The sequence below is a fragment of the Bos indicus genome, chromosome 22, assembly GCF_029378745.1.
Source record: "Bos indicus isolate NIAB-ARS_2022 breed Sahiwal x Tharparkar chromosome 22, NIAB-ARS_B.indTharparkar_mat_pri_1.0, whole genome shotgun sequence".
NCBI lineage: Eukaryota > Metazoa > Chordata > Mammalia > Artiodactyla > Bovidae > Bos > Bos indicus.
In genome coordinates this window covers 687,133-705,661 of record NC_091781.1, presented here as the reverse complement: position 1 = coordinate 705,661, position 18,529 = coordinate 687,133, and the positions used below count along the sequence as shown (strand labels likewise).

The window sequence follows — 18,529 nt, the reverse complement described above, 5'->3', positions numbered from 1 at the left end:
AAGCTTGTAAATTTAATGATGCGTTTTTTTGTGGGTTTTTTTTTTTTTTAATTTCCATTACATTGATCTCATCAAAAAGTGTATTGCCTATGTTTTCCTCTAAGAGTTTTATAGTTTCTGGCCTTACTATTTAAGTTTTTAATCCATTTTGAGTTTATTTTTGTGTGTGATGTTAGGAGGTGTTCTAGTTTCATTCTTTTGCATGTAGCTGTCCAGTTTTCCCAGCACTGTTTATTTAAGAGACTTTCTTTTCTCCAGTGTATGTTCTTGCCTCTGTCATCACAGACAAGGTGCCCATAGGTGCATGGGTTTATCTCTGGGGTCTCTGTCCTGCTCCATTGGTCTATATTTCTATTTTGGTGCAAGTACCACACTGTCTTGATGACTATAGCTTTGCAGTAAAGCCCACAGTAAGGAAAGTTAATTCCTCCACCTCCATTCTTTCTCAAGATTGCTTTGGCTATTGGGAGTCTTTTATTACCAATAACTCTGAAAAGAAGAGAAGCAAAAAGCAAAGGAGAAAAGGAAGGATATTCCCATCTGAAAGCAGAGTTCCAAAGAATAGCACGGAGAGATAAAAAAGCCTTCCTCAGCGATCAGTGCAAGAAATAGAGGAAAACAACAGAATGGGAAAGACTAGAGATCTCTTCAAGAAAATTAGAGATACCAAGGGAACATTTCATGCAAAGATTGGTTTGATAAAGGATGGAAATGGTATGGACCTAACAGAAGGAGAAGATACTAAGAAGAGGTGGCAAGAATACACAGAAGAACTGTACAAAAAAGATCTTCATGACCTAGATAATCACGATGGTGTGATCACTCAGCTAGAGCCAGACATCCTAAAATGTGAAGTCAAGTGGGCCTTATGAAGCATCACTGCGAACAAAGCTAGTGGAGGTGATGGAATTCCAGTTGAGCTATTTCAAATCCTGAAAGATGATGCCGTGAAAGTGCTGCAGTCAATATGCCAGCAAATTTGGAAAACTCAGCAGTGGCCACAGGACTGGAAAAGGTCAGTTTTCATTCCAATCCCAAAGAAAGGCAATGCCAAAGAATACTCAAACTACCGCACAATTGCAGTCCTCTCACATGCTAGTCGGAGAAGGCCCTGGCGACCCACTCCAGTACTCTTGCCTGGAAAATCCTATGGGCAGAGGAGCCTGGTGAGCTGCAGTCCATGGGGTTGCTAAGAGTCGGGCATGACTGAGCGACTTCACTTTCACTTTTCACTTTCATGCATTGGAGAAGGAAATGGCAACCCACTCCAGTGTTCTTGCCTGGAGAATCCCAGGGGCGGGAGCCTCGTGGGCTGCCGTCTATGGGGTCGCACAGAGTTGGACACGACTGAAGTGACTTAGCAGCAGCAGCACATGCTAGTAAAGTAATGCTCAAAATTCTCCAAGCCAGGCTTCAGCAATACATGAACTGTGAACTTCCAGATGTTCAAGCAGGTTTTAGAAAAGGCAGAGGAACCAGAGATCAAATTGCCAGCATCCAATGGATCATCGAAAAAGCAAGAGAGTTTCAGAAAAACATCTATTTCTGCTTTATTGACTATGCCAAAGCCTTTGACTATGTGGATTACAGTAAACTGTGGAAAATTCTTAAAGAGATGGGAATACCAGATCATCTCACCTGTCTCTTGAGAAACCTATATGCAGGTCAGGAAGCAACAGTTAGAACTGGACATGGAACAACAAACTGCTTCCAAATAGGAAAAGGAGTACATCAAAGCTGTATATTGTCACCCTGCTTATTTAACTAATATGCAGAATACATCATGAGAAATGAGCTGGAAGAAGCACAAGCTGGAATCAAGATTGCTGGGAGAAATATCAGTAGCCTCAGATATGTAGACAACACCACCCTTACGGCAGAAAGTGAAGAGGAACTAAAAAGCCTCTTGAAGAAAGTGAAGGAGGAGAGTGAAAAAGTTGGATTAAAGCTCAACATTCAGAAAACTAAGATCATGGCTTCTGGTCCCATCACTTCATGGAAATAGATGGGGAAACAGTGGAAACAGTGTCAGACTTTATTTTTCTGGGCTCCAAAATCACTGCAGATGATGATTGCAGCCATGAAATTAAAAGACGCTTACTCCTTGGAAGGAAAGTTATGACCAACCTGGATAGCATATTCAAAAGCAGAGACATTACTTTGCCAACGAAGGTCTGTCTAGTCAAGGCTATGGTTTTTCTAGTGGTCATTTATGGATGTGAGAGTTGGGCTGTGAAGAAAGCTGAGTGCAGAGTAATTGATGCTTTTCAACTGTGGTATTGGAGAAGACTCTTGAGAGCCCCTTGGACTGCAAGAAGATCCAATCAGTCCATCCTAAAGGAGATCAGTCCTGGGTGTTCATTGGAAGGACTGATGTTGAAGCTGAAACTGCAATACTTTGGCCACCTCATGCGAAGAGTTGACTCATTGGAAAAGACCCTAATGCTGGGAAGGATTGAGGACAGGAGGAGAAGGGGATGACAGAGGATCAGATGGTTGGATGGCATCACTGACTCGATGGACATGGGTTTGGGTAAACTCTGGGAGTTGGTGGTAGACAGGGAGGCCTGGTGTGCTGCAGTTCATGGGGTTGCAAAGAGTCAGACACGACTGAGCGACTGAACTGAACTGAATTGTATTTCCATACAAATTGTGAAATTTTCTGTTCTAGTTCCGTGAAAATACCATTGATATTTTGATAGGGATTGCATTGGATCTGTAAATTGCTCTGTGTAGTATTGTCATTTTCACAGTATTAATTCTCCAATCCAAGAACATGGTATATCTCTGCATCTGTTGTGTCATCTTTGATTTCTTTCATCAGCTTCTTACAATTTTTTACATACAGGTCTTTTGTCTCTTTAAGTAGGTTTATTCCTAGGTATTTTATTCTTTTTGTTCAATGGTGAATGGGATTGTTTCCCTAATTTCTCTTTCTGGTTTTTCATTGGTAGTGTATAGAAATGCAAGGGATATCAGTGTATTAATTTTGTGTCTTGTGACTTTAGTATGTTCATTGATTAGCTCTAGTAATTTTCTTGTGACATCTTTACGGTTTTCTATGTAAAGAATCATGTCATCTGCAAACAATGAGACTTCTCCTATGTCTTTTTCAGTCTGGATTCCTTTTATTTGTTTTTTTCCTCTGATTGCTACGGCTAAGACGTCTAAAACTTTCAGTTTTTCACCATTAAGAATAATGTTTGCTGTAGGTTTGTCACATATGGACTTTATTATTTTGAGGTATGTTCCATCTATGCCTATTTTCTGGAGAGTATTTTTTTTTTTTTTTTTTTTTATAAATGGGTGTTGAATTTTGTTGAAAGCTTGCTGTGAATCTGTTGAGATGATCATGCAGTTTTTTTTCCCTAACAATATGTTAATAGGGTATATCACATTGATTGATTTGTGATACTGAAGAATCCTTGCCTCCCTGGAATAAACGCCCCTTGATCATGATATATGAACCTTTTAATGTGTTGTTGGATTCTGTTTTCTAGAATTTTGCTGAGGATTTGTACATCGAATTTGTCCATGATATTGGCCTTTAATTTTCTTTTCTTGTGGCAGCTTTGTCTAGTTTTGGTATGAGGTTGATGGTGGCCTTGTAGAACGAGTTCTAGAAGAGTTTGAGCAAGATTAAGTGTTAGCTCTTCTCTGAATTTTTGGTAGAATTCACCTGTGAAGCCATCTGGCCATGAGCTTTTGTTTGTTGGAAGATTTTTGGTTACAGTTTCAGTTTCTATGTCTGTAATTGGTCTGTTCGTATTTTCTATTTCTTCTGTTTCAGTCTTGGAAGGTTATACTTTTCTAAGAATATGTCCATATCTTCCTGGTTGTTTATTTTATTACCATATATTTGCTCGTAGTAATCTCCATGATTAATTTCTGCACTGCCTGTTGTAACTTCTCCTTTTTCATTTCTAATTCTATTGATTTGAGTCTTCTCCCTTTTCTTCTTAATGAGTTTGGCTAATGGTTTGTCAATTTTTTTAATCATTTAAAGAACCAGCTTTTAGTTTTATTGCTCGTTGTTTTTGTCACCTTCATTTCTTTTTCATTTATTTCTGGTCCGATCTTCATGATTTCTTTCCTCCTACTAACTTTGGGGGTTTTTTTTGTTCTTTTTCTAGTTGCTTTAGGTGTAGGGTTGAGTAGTTTATTTGAATTTTCTCTTGTTTCTTGAGATAGGATTGTATTGCTATAAACTTCCCTCTTAGCACAGCTTTTACTGCCTCCCATAGGTTTTGAGTTGTCACGTTTTCATTGTCATTTGCTCATAAGTATTTTTTGATCTTCTCTTTGGATTTCTTCAATGACCTCTTCATTACTCAGAAGCATTTTGTTTAGCCTACATTTGTTTGTGATTTTTATAGTTTTTTTTCCCTTTGTAGTTCACATCTAATTTTACAGCATTGTGGTCAAAAAGATCTTGAGATGATTTCAGTTTTTAAAATTTACCAAAGCTTGATTTGTGACCCAAGATGTGATCTATCCTGGAGAATGTTCAGGAAAAAAGTGAGAAAAAAGTGAAATCTACTGTTTTTCGATGAAGTGCCCTGTGGATATCAATTAGGTCCAACTAGTCCAATATATCATTTAAAGCTCGTGTTTCCTTATTAAGTTTCTATCTAGATGGTCTGTCCATTGGTGTGAGTGGTTAAAGCCTCCCACTATTATTGAGTTACTGTCAATTTCCCCTTTGATAGTTAGCTTTTGCCTATGTATTGCAGTGCTTCAATGTTGGGTGGATATATATTTATAATCGTTATATCTTGTTCTTGGATTGAACCTTTGATCATGATATGGTGTCCTTCCTTGTCTCATGTAATGGTGTGTGTTTTAAAGCCCATTTTATCTGATATGAATGTTGTTATTCCCACTTTATTTTGTTTTCAATTTGCATGGAATATCTTTTTCCAGCCCCTCACTTTCAGTCTGTATGTGTCTCTAGGTCTGAGGTTATTCTCTTGTGAACAGCATATATAAGGGTCTTGTTTTTGTGTCCATTCAGCTAATCTGTGTGTTTTGTTTGAAGCATTTAATCCATTTACATTTATGGTAATTATTGATATATATGATCCTGTTACCGTTCACTTTTTTCTTTTGGTTTTGTTTCTGTAGGGCTTTTCTTTGTCTTGTGCTTCCTATCTAGAGAAGTTCTCTTACCATTTGTTAAAGCTGGTTTGGTGGTGCTGAATTCTCTTCACTTTTGCTTCTGTAAAGCTTTTGATATCTCCTTTGGATCTGATGAGAATCTTGCTGGATAGAGTAATGTTGGTTGTGGGTTTTTCCCCTTTCATCACTTTTAAGTATATCCTGCTACTCCCTCTGACTTGTAGAGTTTCTGTTGAAAGATCAGCTGTTAGCCTTACAGGGATCCCCTTGTATGTTATTTATTGCTTTTTCCTTGCTGCTTTTATTATTTTTTCATTGTGTTTAATTTTCATTAGTTTGACTAATATGTGTCCTGGTGTGTTTCTCCTTGGGTTTATCCTTTATGAGATTCCCTGGTCTCCTTGGACTTGGGTAGCTATTTGCTTTCCCATGTTGGGAAGTTTTTGACTATAATATTCTGAAATATTTTCTCATACCCTTTCTTTTTCTCTTCTTCTTCTGGGGTGCCTATAATTTGAATATTGGTGCACTAAATATTGTCCCAGAGTTCTCTGGAGTGTTGCTATTTCTTTAATTTTTTTCCTTTGTCCTATTCTGCTTCAGTTATTTCCACCATGCTATATTCAAGCTCACTTGTCTGTTCTTCTGCCTCAGTTATTCTGCTGTTGGTTCCCTCCAGAGTATTTTGAATCTCAGTTATTGTATTGTTCACTGTTGGCTTTCTATTCTTTATTTCTTCTAGGTCGTTGGTAAACATTTTTCATATATTCTAGATCTGTGTTCCATTCTATTTATCTGTGCATCCATTTTGTTACCAAGATTTTGGATATCTTTACTATCATTGCACTGAATTCTTTTTCAGGAAGACTACCTATTTTTCATTTGTTTGGTCTTGTGGGTTTTTACCATTTTCCTTTATCTGCTTCATGTTTCTCTTTCTTTTCATTTTGTCTAATTTATTGCTTTTGAGGTCGCCTTTTTGTAGGCTTGAAGGTAGTAGTTCCTCTCATTTGTCAGGGTTCCCTGCCATGGCTAGGGTTGGACCAGTGACTTGTGAAGTTTCCTAGTGTTGGGGGCCTGTGCCCGTGTTCTTGTTGTTGGTGGAACTGTGTTTTGTCTCCCCGAAGGGTAGTGCCATATCCAGTAGTGTGTTTTGGGGTTTCTCTGGGCTTGTTGTGGCTTTAGGCAGCCTGTCTGATCATGGGCAAGTGTGTGTTCCTATTTTGCTGAAGGTTTTGCTTGAGGTGTCTGGTATTGAAGATTGCTTGCTTTTGGGTAAGGTTTGGTCTTAGTGTTGAGAGACCTTTGGAAGAGCTCTTGCTGATTAATGTTCCATGGTTGGAAGGTCTCTTGGTCCTGAGTCCTGAACTCGGGTCTCCCATCTCAGGGCTTAAGGCCCAACCCCTTAATGCAGCTCCAAAATGTCACAGGCCACACAGCACAGAACACAAAACCCCAAGACTAATGGTTAAACCACAGCCAAGAACACCCAAAGAAACTCACACACTTAGATTGAGAACAGAGCAAGAAAAAAGAAATGAAAAGAAAAAGAGAAAAACAGGAGTCGAAAATGAAGAAAGTAATCAAGTCATTAAACAAATCCAAGTGTGAAAATCAGTGCTAAAAACTAGACTAGCACAGTGGGGAAGGAAATGGCAACCCCCTCCAGTATTCTTGTCTGGAGGATCCCAGTGACAGAGGAGCCTGGTGGGCTGCCGTCTATGGGGCTGTACAGGGTCAGACACGACTGAAGTGACTTAGCAGCAGCAGACTAGCACAAATACAAAGTAAAAAACATGGAAAAAATGTAATATAACTAGAGAGTACTGTAAAAACAGGAAAAAATAGAATGAATTCATTTAAAAATAAGATGTTTTAATGAATTCATTTAAAAATAAGATGTTTTAACAAAGGCAAAAGTAGTTCATAAAAAATAACAATTAAAGGTTTAATAAAGAAAGAACATCATTAGAACAATATGAAAAAGAAAAAATATATAGAGTGATAGCTGGAAGAATGTTGTACTAATTCCTTATTTTCCTCTTCACACAGTGTGCTATAGTCCATCTACCTACTCAGAAAGTCTTCCAGCATTTCTGGAAAGGTCTTTGGACCTGTTGTGGGCAGTGTAATGTCAGCTCAGGCTCAGATTTTGCCTTACTCAGTAGTTGCTTTACTTGTTCCCAGAGTCCACAGTTGCCCCTAAAGTCCACAACTTTGGGCTGATTGTGGGGATTTAATCTGCTGCACCTGCAGCTGTAAGAGCTGTTTTCCCTTCTCTCTGTTGCTCACACGGCCCCTGGTTCTCTGTTCTGGTTTAGGCCCTGCCTCTGCTTGTAGGCCTCCCTCTAATGTCTGTTTTCCACCTAGATATGAGGGGACAAAAATAGCAGCTTATTAGGGCTCACCTGTTCAGTTGGACTGGGGAAAGGGAGGGGTACGGCAGACACATTTGGGGTGTGTGGGGAGTGCCCACTGAGGCTGAGATCTGCAGGAAGTCACCACACTCTAAGGAAGGTCATGCACTTCCCCAGGGGAATTGGCCTCAGGTTGTGGGTCTCTAGGCAGAGCCCAGTTGCTCAGGCCTCCAGGAAGGTGTGGGCAGTGACCTGTGCCCACTCACAGGTTGGTGGCAGTTGGAACCCCTGGGGTTGAGACCATAGTGGCCTCCTGTCCACCGCCTCTGGCCCCCACACTGGCCTGGCAGCAGTCAAGTATCCCGTGTTTCCCCCTCTGGTATCACAAACTGCAGTTGCGTCTATTTCTGCATCTGGCTCTCCTGCCAGACTTTCTGTTTCTGGAGTCACTGACCACTGCTGTCTCCTTTTCCCTCTGGCACTTGTGAAGATGGGGTCCTGCATTCCATGAGCATGGGGAGTTAGAGCTTTCCTGCAGCAGTGATCTCTTGTCTCTCTGGCAGGCCCAGTCTTTTCCCTGAATTCCCTTAGCTGTATCATACTAACCTCCTCATCTTCATGGTAGTCAACCTCAGTCCTCTCCCTGGAGTCCGACCGCCAAAGCCTGAACCTTGATACCCAGCCTCCACTCACTGTGGAGGCATTCAGGCCACTTCTTGACTGGGAAGGGCAGTTTGGCAAGATCTCTGTGGTGAATTATCTCGGTTTTGCCTCCTGAGCACCTGTTGCTGGATTCCCCTCTGAGAGTCCAAAGGTCCCCCTGACCCATCCCATGAGGGGTTTCCGAGTGTGGGAACTTTTCCTCCTTTATGACTCCCTCCACAGGGTGCTGGTCCCCATCTCAAAATCCTTTGTCTCTTTCTTTATCTTTATCCTTTGCTGTATCTCATTCTTCTCTTAACTCAAAGATAAGATTGACTTATCTTTTTGGAAGTCTGTCTTCTGCTAGTGTTCAGAAGTTGTTCTGTAGAAGTTGTTCCACATGCAGATGAATTTTTGATGAGTTTGTTGGGGGAAAGGTGATCCCCCATCTTACTCGTCTGCCATTTGAAGGTCTCCTGGACATTAATATTCTTAAACACTTGCCTACCTGTCCTGAGCCCCAACTGCTTCCATTCTGGGCCACATGTTCCTTCCAGGCCTGTAGTTTTATTTCTAAAGAAATTCTTTCTGCTTGAAGTTTAAATGTCATATGAAGTTAGTATGTCATTTTTGTAACATTGATTACCTGACCTAATATATGTCTGATTTTTTTAAATGTGTAATGAGAACAGACTTGCTCTAAGGTCTGTTTTTCTTTGTTTGCTTCTATGTCTTTGTTCTTTGCGACAAGCTAAATTTGTGTGACTTTTCTGGCCTTAATAGTTATCAATGATTTAACCTTCTGTTTGTACTCATTTAAATCATTTGTACACATAAAGATTTTGATTTTGATAATTATAATTAAGCAACCAGTAGTAACACTTCACATCAAAAATTTTAATTTCAAAATCAGTTTGCCTTAACTAATCTTTATATTCTTTTTATTATTTTACCATGGTGTCATACATTATAATAGCTATCTAGGGAATATAAAAGAAATGAGACAGACCTTGTTTTTGTTGTTGTTTAATTTAATTGGAGGCTAATTACAATATTGCAGTAGTTTTTGCCATACATTCACATGAATCAGCCATGGGTGTACATGTGTCCCCCATCCTGAACCCCTCTCCCACCTCCCTCCCCATCCCATCCCTCTGGGACATCCCAGTGCACCGGCCCTGAGCACCCTGTCTCATACATCGAACCTGGACTGGCAATCTGTTTCACATATGATAATATACATGTTTCAATGCTATTTTCTCAAATCATCCCACCCTTGGCTTTTCCCACAGAGTTCAAAAGTCTGTTCTTTACATCTGTGTCTGTTTTGCTGGACAGACCTTGTTTTGAGGGATTAGAAACACAGTATGATTATTGTTAATAGCAATTCACATGTAAATTTATAGTCTTTTCTTGCTAAATTTTTATAGTTTAATCAGTAAACAGTATGGACACAAGTGGAATGTTGGAGGTGCCAGGAACTGGTACTTGTTTTTCAAGTGACACCCAAATATGATGGCCATGATCTCTTTATTTGTGTTTATATATGTACTCATTTATGTTATGCTTTATTTATTATTTGCCTATTGTGACTACAATATTACATAGTGACAATAGAATTGAATTTTTCAAACTTTTATACCCAGACATGGAGCTAGTTCTCTTACAGAGCCAAAGAAATTGATCCTAAATATAAAGTTAAATAATTTTGGCTAACTTGAAGTAAAATACAAAGAATACACTTATTTTGAAAGGAAAAATCAGTTGTTAGTAGCACAGGCTTCCCCCATGAAGCTTTTACTTAAAGAATTTCTTCTGTTTTAACTCCGTTATTGTTAGACCCCAAATTGGCTACGCATCAGAATTATCTGAAGAGCTTTATAATAAACAGAGACTCCATTCCAGGACAGTTGTATCAGGAATTCAGAGAGTATGATTCTAAGAATCATTGTTTTTTAAAAATCCCCAATTGTTGTCATTTTGGGGGATCACTGAGAGTTATCATGGAAGTATTTGGCTTGAATGATTTCAAATAATATTTAGGGCTTTGGGGTTCATGTAGCAGTATGGAATCCACTTAGACCCATACCTCCCTGTCTTGTCTCCTAAAACTGTACAATATAAGAAGAATACTTGAACCATTCAAAATTTATCTCTTTAGCAAAATATGAGATAGAGAATATACACAAATAATACAGGATTAAAAACAAATAGCGTCCAGAATGACTATGGAAAGAGCATTGGTAGAGCAGGGGAAGAAAGACAAAGGATCCAGGAGTGGCAAAATCTGTCCTATGACTCCCCACAAGTGATTATTCCCAGCAGGAGTGAGACAGACCCTGAGGGGAAGCTTAGAGGGCACATCTATGTGAAAAGTGGGCAGGTAATGCTGGACAAAGCAGAGAAGAAAGGTATCTGGTTATATGGGGAACATAGGCTTTATAGACTTTCTAACAAAGCACTATTCTGAAAAAGAGGATTAACTTAGAAAGCAGAAGCCGCATTCCTGGTGACACTGCTAATGTGTAGGAAGGAGGGAAACATCAATGGTAGGTGCCTTCTGAAACAAAAAAGATGAGAGTCAAAGGAAAGCTGGCCACCAAAAGTCATCATTTATTATGTAAACTGTTCCTCACCTAAAAAGAAGAAGATGCCTTTCAAATGAAAGCCACTCTTACCATCTTCCTCTTCTAGAGAATCTTCCTATTAATATTTGATCCAGAAAAATACACCTGTTTCAAATTTAAGAAAAAGATCAATTATTTACATGATATTAGAAAAAATAAAAAAGAAAATCAGAGTTTGTCAGCAGAAGAAAACATAGCAAGACATTTCTACTACAAGATGGAGAAAAAGTGCAGCACTTTTCAGCATTAATTTTGTAACTTAATTATGCAATATATTCACAGTGCAGAAATAGTGGAACTCTGAGGAGAGATGGTAAGGCAGTAAGATGATGTAAAATGAGAATTGACAGAACTCAAAAAAGAAATTCAAGGAAACGACAAAATCATGTCAGAAACGAGGACCAAACTGCAAGGAGTTGAAGAAAGAAATGAAAATATAGGAATACATAAAAGGAAAAATAAAACAAGAAAAAAATTACATCAAAGGAAAACTTGCAGTTTCTGCCTGACATGTAAGGAGTTACTAATAAAAGTCACCACTTTGTCCTAAAAAGTTAAAAACTGAACAGACTGAAAAGTCAACAACTTTTCTATTTGTCATGTAATCCCAGTTTTCTGGATCCATCAGAAAGTTGGGGTTACATGACAAATAGCTACACCTAAAATAGGAGCAATATTCAGGGAGATTCAGAAAATCACAATTTACTAGAGCAGAGACCTACAAAGGGAAATCACCACAGGAACCTAAACTGTAATTGATTAATGCTGGAAACTCACTGTAGGCAAATATGGGAAAGAAAAAAACTCCAGGAGGACCCAGTCATAGGGAGGCTTCCACACTTTTGTGATGTTAACTTCAGCAGTTATCCCAGGTCCTCGCTGTGAATATTGGAAAAAATCCCTGCATGCTTCTCGTGGGGTTGAGGGGCAAAGGAACCATTTTAAAATATTCAGAGCATTCTGTTCTTAACAAGGCCAGCCTTCAGGAGAAATTATTTTACCAGAGCCTAACCTACTGGATCAGAAGCTAAGCTACCTGGGGAAAGTGTAATAGCCGACTCCAGCTCCCTCTGGCATCCTGTTCAACCTAAGGGGAGAAAGACACTGAGGCGTACTAATGGAGTTCATGGTCCAGGGGCGCATGTTCACTGGAACACTGAGACCTGCTCATAGGACCATAGAATGCCTCCACTCCTGCACTCCTGACCACTCCATTACTGCAGGACTATTTGCTGCAGTTTCTTTTACCTAGTACTTTGTCTACCTTTCAACAGAAAAATTGCTAGACATACTGAAAGGCAAAAACAAGCCAGTTTGAGGTGACTAAACAAACGTCAGGACCAGAACGAGATATGGAAGGAATGTTGGAATTACTGGACCAGGAATTTTTAAATACTATGATGATATGCTAAGGATTTTAATGAAAGGTAGACAACTTGAAGGAACCCATGGATAATGTAAGCAGAGAGGTGTAAATTCTAAGAATTGAACATAAATGCTAGAAATCAAATACACGGTAACAGATAAAGAATTCTCTACTAGACACAGCTAAGGAGAGAATCCTTAGCTTAAAGATACAGCAGAAGAAATTTACAAAACTGAAAAAAAAGAAAACAGAATATTCAAGAAATGGGAAACAACGACAAAAGGTTTAACATTTGTGAAATGGGAATACCAGAAAGAAAAGAAACGGAGAAAGGATCAGAAGCAATATTTGAAGCAATAATGACTAAGAATTTTTCCAAATTAATATGCACTAAACCACAGGTCTAGGAAGCTCAGAGAATACCAAACAGGATAAATACCAAAAACAAAGAACAAAAACCTGCATCTAGGCATTTAATATCCAAACTTCACAAAACCAAAGGTAAAAAAATCTTGAAAGAGATACATGCATCCCAGTGTTCATCACAGCGCTACTTATAATAGCCAGGACATGGAATCAACCTAAATGTCCACAACAGAGGGGTGGATAAAGAAGACTTGGGGCATATCTGGGCTTCCTTGGTAGCTCAGACAGTAAAAGAATCTGCCTGTGATGTGGGAGACCCAGGTTTGATCCCTGGGTCAGGAAAATCACCTGGAGAAGGGAGTGACTGCCCATTCCAGTATTCTTGCCTGGAGAATTCTATGGACAGACGAGCCTGGAGGCAGTATACAATGTAATTTACTCAGAAAAAGAACGAAATAATGCCATTTGCAGCAACATATGGACCTAGAGATTGTCATACTGAGTGAAGTAAGTCAGACAGAAAAAGACAAATACTGTATATCTCTTACATGTGGAATCTTAGAAAAGGGTACAAGTGCACTTATTTATGAAATAGAAATAGAGTCACAGATGTAGAAAACAAACTTACTAGTGGGGAAAGCAGGGAGCAAAAGATAATTTGGGATTGATACATACACACTAGTATATGTAAAACAGATAACTAATAACAACCTCCTGTATAGCACAGGGCTTCCCTGCTGGCTCAGTGGTAAAGCATCCCTCTGCCAACGAAGAAGATGCGGGTTCAATCCCTGGGTCAGGAAGATCCCCTGAAAAAGAAAATGGCAATCCACTGCACCATTCTTGCCTGGGAAATCCCATGGACAGAGGAGCCTAGCAGGCCACAGTCCATGGGGTCACAAAGAGTTGGACACAACTGAGCAACGGAGCACACATATAGTACACACACACAAGTTGCTCAGTCGTGTCCGACTCTTTGCGACCCCATGGATTGTAGCCCATCAGGCTCCTCAGTCCATGGGATTTTCCAGGCATGAATGCTAAAGTGGGTTGCCGTTTCTTTCTCCAGGAAACCCTATTCAATACTCTGTAAAGACCTAAATGGGAAAAGAATTGAAAAATGACTGGATATATGCATTTGTATAACTGATTCACTTTGCTTTACACCTGAAACAAACACAACACTGTGAATCAACTATACTCCAATAATATATATTTTTTAAACTCTTGGAAGAACATAAAGGAAAAAACTGCCCTATTATAGAGAAGCAAGGATCAGAATTACACCAGACTTCTTTTCGGCAACAATGTAAGCAAGGTAAGAGTGGAGTGAAATATTTCAAGTGTTGAGAGTTAAAAAAAAAAAAATCCTAGAATTTTGTACCCTTTCAAATTATCCTTAAAAGTGAAGGAGGTGTAAAAACTTTCTCAAACAAAAATCAAGGAAATTTGTTGCCATTTGACTTCATTTTCAAGAAATGATAAACCAAGTCTTTGTGAGAAGGAAGATGGTATTAGTTAGCTACTTGTTGCTGTGCTTAGTCACTCAGATTTGTCTGACTCTTTGAGACCCTGTGGACTTCTTTGTCCATAGGGATTCTCCAGGCACGAATACTGGAGTGGGTTGCCGTGCCCTCCTTTGGGAGATCTTCCCAAGTCAGGGACCAAACCCAGGTCTCCCTCCTTGCAGGCGGATTCTTTACCATCTGAGTCACCAGCAGTTACTAAAATAAGGAAGAGCTTTAGTGTATGAATAAGTGAAGGTGAAATAAAAATTTTTATTTTTCTTATTCTCAAATGATCTAGCAGATCAAATTATTAGATTGGTGCAAAAGTAATTGCAGTTGGAGCAAAAGTAATTGAGGTTCAAAAGTAATTGTGGTTGACTTTTGCATCAATTAACTGCAATTATTTTTGAACCAAGCACTTTTGAACCCTGCTTTTTTGCACAAACTGCAGTTACTTTTGCACCAACTTAATATATATTCAAATAACAGCAATGAATATATTTGTTACATAAGCATATATGTATGTTTATATATACGCACATATATATGTTTATATGCACATATATATATTTTATATATATATATGATTATATATATGTTGTTGTGTCCAGCTCTTTGTGACCCAGTGGACTGCAGCACGCCAGCCTCCTTTGTCCTCCAGTATCTCCTGGAGTTTGCTCAGATTCATGTCCATTGAGTCAGTGGTACTATCTAACCATCTCGTTCTCTGCTGCCCCCCCTCCTTTTGCCTTCAACCTTTCCCAGAATCAGTCATTTCCAATGAGTCATTTGTGTCAGGTGGCCAAAGTATTGGAGCTTCAGCATCAGTCCTTGCTATGAATATTGAGAATTGATTTGCTTTAGGATTGACAGGTTTGATTTCCTTGCAGTCCAGGGGACTCCCGTGAGTCTTCTCTAGCACCACAGTTTGAAAGCATTGATTATTGATTCTTCAGTGCTCAACGTTCTTTATGGTCCAACTCTCATGTCTGTACATGACTGCTGGAAAAACCATAGCTTTAACTATACGGACCTTTGTCAGCAAAGTGATGCCTCTGCTTTTTAATATGTTGCCTAGGTTTGTCATAGCTTTCCTTCAAAGGAGCAAGTACCTCCTGCAGTCACTGTTCACACTGGTGATTTTGGAGCCCAAGAAAATAAAATCTGTCACTGCTTTCACTTTCCCCCCTTCTATTTGCCATGAAGTGTTGGGACCAGATGCCATGAGTTTAGTTTTTTTAATATTGAGTTCCAAGCCAGTGTTTTCACTCTCTCACCCTTATCAAGAAGCTCTTCAGTTCCTCTATACTTTATGCCAGTGGAGTGGGATCATCTGCACATCTGAGGTTGTTGATATTTCTCCCAGCAGTCTTGGTTCTAGCTTATCATTCTTCCAGTCTGGCATTTCACGTGATGTACTCTGCATATAAGTTAAGTAAGCAAGGTGACAATGTACAGCCTTGTTGTCCTCCTTTCCCAATTTTGAACCAGTTTTCCATGTTCAGTTCTAACTGTTGCTTATTAATCTACAAGAAGTGAGACAGGAGACAGGTAAGGAGGTCCCATCTCTAAGAATTTTCCAGTTTTTTGTGATCCATACAAAGTCTTTAGTTTAGTTAATGAAGCAGAAGTAGATGTTTTTCTGGAATTCCCTTGCTTTCTCCATGAGCCAGTGAATGCTGGCAATTTGCTCTGTGGTTCCTCTGCCTTTTCTAAACCCATCTTGAACATCTGGAAGTTCTCAATTCATGTATTTCTGAAGCCTAACTTTAAGAATTTTGAGCATGACCGTACTACCATGTATATGTTATGTATAAGTAAAATGAACAATAGTAAGATACAACAGAAAGAAAGATGAATTTAGGAACAATTTGTTATTATAAGATACTTGCTCTACCCAAGAAGTGTTATAGTGATATTTGAAAGTGGAGTGGAATTAAATTGAAAACAAAATAACATCGTAAAATACAGAGAAAGCATTTGGCAAAATCCAGTGCCTATTTGTGATTTAAACATCTCAGTGAACTAGGAATAGAGGGGAACATCCTCAACTTGGTTAAGAACATCACAAAAAAACTATGTCATATTTAATGGTAAATATTTAAACTTACCTGCTAAGATCAGCAACATGGTAAAAATGTTGCTCACTACTGCTTTCCGCATCATACTTGAAATTGTAGCTGATATAATAAGACAAAAAAAGGAAATAAAAGGTATGCAAATTTGGAAGGAAGAAATAAAACTGCCTTTGCAGATGTCATAGCCATTCTAAGTAGAAAATCAGAATCAACAACAAAAAAATTTTTGTAACTAATAAGTAATTAGAGAAAAGTTGAGGGATATGAAGTAAGTTTACGAATTGTTTTTTTATATACCAGCAATGAATACGTGAAATTTAAAGAACACAATACCGTTTACATTAGCATCCCCCCAAAATACTGAGGTACAAATCTATCAAAATATATACAAAAATCTGTGAGAGGTAAACTACAAAGCTCTTCATTAAAGATAGCAAAAGGAGAACTAAAGTGAGATATTTCATGTTCTTGGATAGGAAGACTCAATATTGTCAAGATGTCATTTCTTCCCAGTTTGATCTATAGATACAGTGCAGTCCCAATCAAAATTCCAACAAGTTATTTTGTGAATATCAACAAACTGATTCTAAAGTTTATATAGAGAGGAAAGAAACTCAGAATATTCCACTCAATATTGAAGGAAAAGAACAGATGGAGAACTAACACTATCTAACTTTAAGATTTATAAGACTTTTAAGACTATAAGACTCATAAGCTGCAATAATCAACCAGTGTAGTCCTGGTGAAAGAACAGACGAGAGCCCAGACATACAGCCACAGAAATATAGTTAGCAATATTTAACACAGGATCAAAGGCAATGCAGTGTAGCAAAGATGGTCATTTCAACAAATGGTTCTAGAGCACCTGGGCATCCACATGCCACAGAATGAATCTAGATACTTTAAAAAGAATTAGCAAAAGAAAAAAAATTAGCAAAATAGATTATGGACTTGAACATAAAATACAAGACTCCTCAAGATAACACAGAAGAAAACCTAGATGGCCTTTGGTGTGGAACTGACTTTTTACATACAACACTGAAGATGTAGTCTGTGAAAGAAACACAGCCAAAACCCTGGGAATATTGTAGGTTCAGTTCTAGACTACCACAGTAAAGCAAGTTTCACAATAAAATGAGTCATATAAATTTTTGGTTTCTCAGTGCATATAAAAGTTATGTTTAGTCTGTTAAGTTTGTAACAGTATCATGTCCAAAAAAACCCCCAGCAATGTACATACCTTAATTTTAAAATATTGGTAAAAAAAATGCTAACATAAGCATTCAGTGAGTCTTTATCCTTTTGTTGGTAGAGAGTTTGAAATATTGTGAGAATTGCCAAAATGTGATACTGGGAAACAACATGAGCAAATCCTATTGGGAAAATAACTCTAACAGACTTACTCAATTCAGAGTGCCACAAAGCTTTAATTTGAAAAAAGAGAGAGAGAGACAGTGAGAGAGATCCCTGTAAATGATAAGGCTTTTTAAAAAGCTACTGTGTGAAAAACAATGAGAAGATAAGCCACTGACCAGGAAAAAGTCCTATGGCTGATTCATGATGAGGTTTGACAGAAAACAACAAAATTCTGTAAAGCAATTATCCTTCAATTAAAAAAATAAATAAATTTTTAAAAAATTGCAAAGGACATACCTGATTAAGGATTTTTACCAAGCATAAACAAAAAAAACTCTTAAAACCCAATAATAAGGAAATGAACAACCCTCTTATAGAATAGACAGAATGCATGAGCAGACACCTCACCCAAAAAGATACACAGATGGCAAGTAAACCATATGAAAACATATGAAAAGATGTTCAACATCTCATGTCATTGGGGAATTGCCAAATTTCAAAACACTGACAGTACCAAATGCTGGTGACAGTGTGGAACAACCAGAACTCTGATTTAATGCTAGTGGAGATGCAAAATAGTCAGCCATACTAGAAGATGGTTTGGCAATTTTTTACAAAGCTAAACATGGCTCTTACTATACGTTCCAGTAATTGTGCTCTTTATTACCCACCAAAAAGCTGCACATGAGTGTTTATAGCAAACCATATTCATAGTTGCCCCAAGTTTGAAGTAGCCAAGATGTCTTTCAGTGAGTAAGGCGATAACTAAATGGTGCATCTAAACGATGAAGTGCCATCAGCATTAAAAGGAGTGTGCCAGAAAGAGACATGGAAGAAACTTAAACTTTCTACTTTTTCTAGAAGACACTTTGAAAAGGCTACCTACTATATGATTTCAATTATATGGTATTCTGGAAAATATGTAACTATGAAGACAGTAGAAGTGGTTACTGGTTTCAATGCATTTAGAGGTGGAGCACAGGTGAACAGGCAGAGCACAGAGGATATTCAGGACAGGGAAACTGCTCTGGATCATCTACAGTGGTGGATACATTTTGTTATACACTTGTCCCAACCCATAGAATGTATAACACCAAGAGCGTATGGCAGT

The 18,529-nt window shown here is 38.4% G+C and overlaps 1 protein-coding gene across 2 annotated transcripts in view; it reads left to right on the top strand.

The window, feature by feature from the left end:
* The window catches only part of LANCL2 (LanC like glutathione S-transferase 2), an 86,284-nt gene that overhangs the window by 27,610 nt on the left and 40,145 nt on the right, over positions 1–18,529 (top strand). The window lies entirely within an intron of this gene.